General features: G+C 48.3%; 1 long non-coding RNA gene across 1 annotated transcript; it reads right to left on the bottom strand.

Moving 5' to 3' along the window:
- Window positions 1-217: 217 nt before the first annotated feature.
- LOC111093788 lies at window positions 218-4216 on the bottom strand. Its single transcript, XR_005383066.1, has 3 exons — window positions 3207-4216; window positions 2605-2768; window positions 218-326 (listed from the first exon to the last, which is right to left on the bottom strand). It is a non-coding gene; the product is annotated as an uncharacterized LOC111093788 (long non-coding RNA).
- Between the last annotated feature and the right edge of the window lie 415 nt (window positions 4217-4631).

Below are 4631 nucleotides of genomic sequence, written 5' to 3'. Positions count from 1 at the left end.
CGGGCTGGACGTGCACCCTGCGTGCACACCCTTCTCTGGATAAATACCACTACCCCGTATGTTTTTCTTTTCCACTCGAAGAATCTGTCTTGGTGACCCAGGAAATCCAGGGCTCGCACCAGATGCTGTGCTGTGGACACAGGGCCTCCACTTGGCCAAACAGACGCCCATGACAATGCAGAATTAGAAGTGGAATCAGGGCGATGCGTCTCACTCACCACTCTCAGAGCTCTGGAAACAGGCTGCTATTAATCACTCCAGCCGCATCTATGAGGCTCTTCCCATTTGGCCACGGCTCATAGTCACAGATGCACAGCCAGGGTCTCCTGTTAAATCAAACCCAACAGCTCTATGATAAGGATGACACAGGTGAATGGGGGGCAAAGTGTGCACTCTCAGCCATGTGTCCACACTATTGAAAAAGAGAAAGAAAATGTCTCCTGACTACCAATCAAGTGTCAGATCATTAGTTACTCTCTCTCCTTTTCTGTCTCTGTCTCTGTCTCTCTCTCTCTCTCTCTATATATATATACATATATTTACATGTAAATAGAACCCCTACTTCAGCTTGGGAGCCAATCTGTGAGAACCAGATCACCTCCTGTCCTTTGCTCCAGGTGGCAACAGCGGAGAGCTGAGCCTGCTGCTCATCTTTCCACTGAGCTTTATATATTTTTATGTATTTTATATATATTTATATACATTTACATGTAAACATATATACATATATAGACACATCTATATGTAAATATATATATCATACAGTATAGAAACTCAGGTCTAGGGACACCTGGGTGGCTCAGTGGTTGAGCATCTCGCTCAGGGCGAGATCCCAGGATCCTGGGATTGAGTTCCACATCAAGCTCCCTGTGGGAAGCCCTCTGCCTATGTCTCTGCCTCTCTCTATGTGTCTCTCATGAATAAATAAGTAAAATATTAAAAAAAAAAAAGAAAGAAAGAAACTCAGGTCTAGGAAAATGGCAGAAATAATCACGATAGAGAAGAAGATGAATAGTAGAGAACTGAGTCAGAGGGCATAGAGAAGATGAAAAAAGAAAGAGGGAAAGGAAAAAGAGAAAGAGAAAAAAGAGTAAGAAGAAAAGGCCAGGAGCAGAAAGCAAACTGCATTCATAACCAGACTTCCTGTGCTGGGGTCCCACTTACAGGTCACTTTGCCATTTAGAGGTTGGTGACCTGGTACAGGTCACATAGCCACAGTCTCTTAATCTGTAAAGCGAGAGCAGCAATATCCCGCTAACTGCTCCACTGGCTTGTTGTCAGGATCAAATAATCTGTTGCCAAGTTCTGTAAAATTAGAAGTGCTACACGAATGGAAGCTCTTCAAATGGTGGTCAAAGACTGGACGAGAATCAGAAGACCAGCTCCCCAGTGGAGAGTGAAGGGCAACATCTACCAAAGGGTGAACAGAGCAAAGAACCCCTACTTCAGCTTGGGAGCCAACCTGTGAGAACCGGAAGGTCTTGTTGCACATGGAATCAACCCCACATAGGGAGAGGTAGACCGACCGCCTCCTGTCCTTTGCTCCAGGTGGTGACAGCGGAGAGCTGGGCCTGCTGCTCATCTTTCCACTGAGCTTTCAGAGAGTCAGGGTGGAGACCCCCACCCCCACCCCACCCCCATCCCACCAATTTCTGTGTGAGATTTAAGAGCAATCACCTCCTCTCTTCTGGGCCAGCAGCATATCACCGAGCTGTCTGACGCTTGTGTTTTATGCTTTTATTCATGACAGCCCGGGAAACCAGGGCAAAGTGCAAATGTGGTGAATGTTGGGGGTGGTGGGCAAGGCAGGGCAATCTGGGATGAAAGAAACAGAAAGCTTGGATTTATGTGACACAATTCAGAAATCACGGAGTACTGAAGAAGTTTTTGATGAAATAAAAGTCCAGGAAAAAGAAACCAGAGAAGAATAAATTAGCTGTAAAAGGCTCTCTTGTGTTTGTTTGTTTGTTGTTTTTGTTTTTTTGTAGGCCAGAGTATCAGAAAGGGGGGAGCCTAATATGAATAGTCTCTTTGAGGTGAGGACCATGGGCGAATTTTTGACAATGGAGCTGATGGGGGTGTTGTTTGGCCCGAACTGGAAATAAGGCCTGATCGAGTCTATTAACTGTGCCCAACCAGAGAGGACTACAGAGCTGCAACTGGAAATATCCACCTGTTTAGTGTGTGCATCAAGATTTCTGATTTTTTTCCATGTACTGGCTGGAGGTACTGGAAGAAAGATGCTACAGAATGAAGGAGAAGGGCTCAGATCTGAGCAAATATCTCTTTGCTTTTCCTTCCTCCCTTGGGACGGGTAGAGTGGGCTGAACAGTGTCCTCAAACATATGGCCACATCCCAATCCCCGGAACATGTGCATCTTACCTTATTTGGGAAAAGGGTCTTTGTGGACACGGCTAAGTTAAGGATCTTGAGATGAGGAGATCACTGTCCCCGGTCATCTGGGGGACATCACAGAATGAGGCCATCACAAGAGTGAGGCCAAGGGAGATTAAAGAGTCATGCAGAAGAGAAGTTCATGAGAGGTGGTGGTAGAGATTGGAGTCACATGGCTTTAAGCAAAGGAAGGCCTGGACCCTCCATACCTGGATGAGGCAAGGAAGGATTCTCCCCTAGAGCTTCCGGAGGGCGCGTGGTCCTGCTGCCACCTTGATTGCAGACTCCGGGCCTCCAGAGCCGTGAGACAATCCATTTCTATCGGTTTTAAGCCACCATGATTGGGGCAATCGATTACAGCAGCCATTGGAAACTAGTGCAGGGGGAAGAGGGCTAAGTTACCCAGTGGAGGAAACAACTTCAACTCTTCTGACCTCCCTCTTTGGTCCAGATCTAGGTCCATTTGCCAGATCAGGAGGCATGGAGCGAGCAGCCCGCGCCCTGGGCAGAGCCCGTGGGGGGTTTCAGCGCTGAGGAGACCACTCCACGCATGCTCTCCACAGGACCCGGAGAGAGGGAAGGCCTCAGGCCCGAGGCTAAGGAATAGACGCTTCCAGCCTCTCATCAAAGCCCAGCAAGCCTGGGAGATGGAAATGGAAGCTCCCAGAGTTAGTTGTGAGAGGAGTTGCTGCCACCTGGGTTTGAACCCTACCTCCCCCATTCACTGGCTGCGTACCTGTAGCCCCCCTCTCCTTCCCTCCCACCCCGCCTCCAGTTTCTTCATCTGTAGAATGGAAGTGAGGAAACCTACCTCACAGACTTGTTGATGGGAGGTTTGAAGCATGGCTTGGCTTCCTGAGGGGCTTCCAGATGGCTGTTGCTGTCCCCACCTACGATCTCAGGGCCCAGGCAGCCCGAGGCCCCTCCTCACGCAGGGCTCAGCCGGGCATGTGAAGGTGCTCAGGACTCACAATGCCACGTCCGTGCTGGGGCGTGCCTGCGGTTCTCAGGACCTACCTTTCTAAGTTCCCCAAATCACAAGGGCTAGAAACCTGCGAACTGTGGCTCTCAGAACCCCCTGCCGGCGTGGTTCCAGTTCAGATGCCACCCATGCGAGACACAGGCATGAGAGCAGGGATCCTATTTTTGGCTCCAGCTTGCATGGCAGGAGTCTAAGAACAATGGTAGAGGCGGCCCTAGCAGCAGCGGGGTCCCACAGGCAGGATGGAGGCCGTAGGGGGGCAAGGCCTGTGGGCCCAGGGGGCGCCGTGAGGCTGGGGGGCCGACTGCAGTGCTGGGCCCCAGGGGCATGTGACTCCTCCCACCCCCCACTTTCACTCCTTCCCTTCCAACAACTTGGAAACTTTACTCCCCATATGAAATCCCTCTTTGCTCCAAATACCTACAATGACTTCCACCTTCTCGACTGAATCTGCCACCAGAACATCAGTCTTCTGTGGGGGCACAGGTGCCTGAAGCTTGGAGATGTTAGGGTCCCCTGAAGGTATTCCTCGATGGGAAACACCACCTGACATTCCCAACTGAAGGCTTAAAATGAAAATACACCAGGGAGAGCTATCATATCGGCTCAAATACCTTCGGGGGATCATTGATCGTGTTCGAATCTGTCATTAAAGAGAGTCTTGTAAATGAGGACGATGGAGAGGAGTGCAAGCAGGATGAAGGCGGAGCGAGGGAGCTGGATCAAAGGCGGGGAAACGAGAGAAAATCCCTCAAAATGAGGAAAAAGTAACATTGGGGAAAAGCATGTAAATTTTAGTAGTAATACTAAAGTTTAGTAGTAATACTACTAATAGTATTTAGTAGTAATGCAAATACTAATACTAAATACTAATACTAAATATTAATAGTATTTAGTAGTAATATTACTAAATACTACTAAATACTAAAATTTAGTAGTAATACTACTAATACTATAGTACTAACTAGTTTGACTTATTTTCATTTTTTAAGCTGCAGCAAAATATGCATAACATTAACATAACATAAATCATTTTAGTCATTTTTAAGTGCACAGCTCTGTGGCATTAAATACATTCATGTGGTTGTAAAAGCATCACCGCCATCCATCTCCAGAACTTGCACATCTGACCGAACTGAAACTCCATACCACATCATACAAGGACTCTCCGTCCCCCCTCCCCAAGGCCCCAGCTGTCATGAGTCCTTCCGGGACTGGGGTCCAGTCTCCATCTTTGGAGCATGTCTCGTGACC

This window comes from Canis lupus, chromosome 33 (genome assembly GCF_011100685.1).
Source record: "Canis lupus familiaris isolate Mischka breed German Shepherd chromosome 33, alternate assembly UU_Cfam_GSD_1.0, whole genome shotgun sequence".
NCBI classification, from domain to species: domain Eukaryota; kingdom Metazoa; phylum Chordata; class Mammalia; order Carnivora; family Canidae; genus Canis; species Canis lupus.
This window is presented reverse-complemented; position numbering and strand designations above follow the sequence as displayed.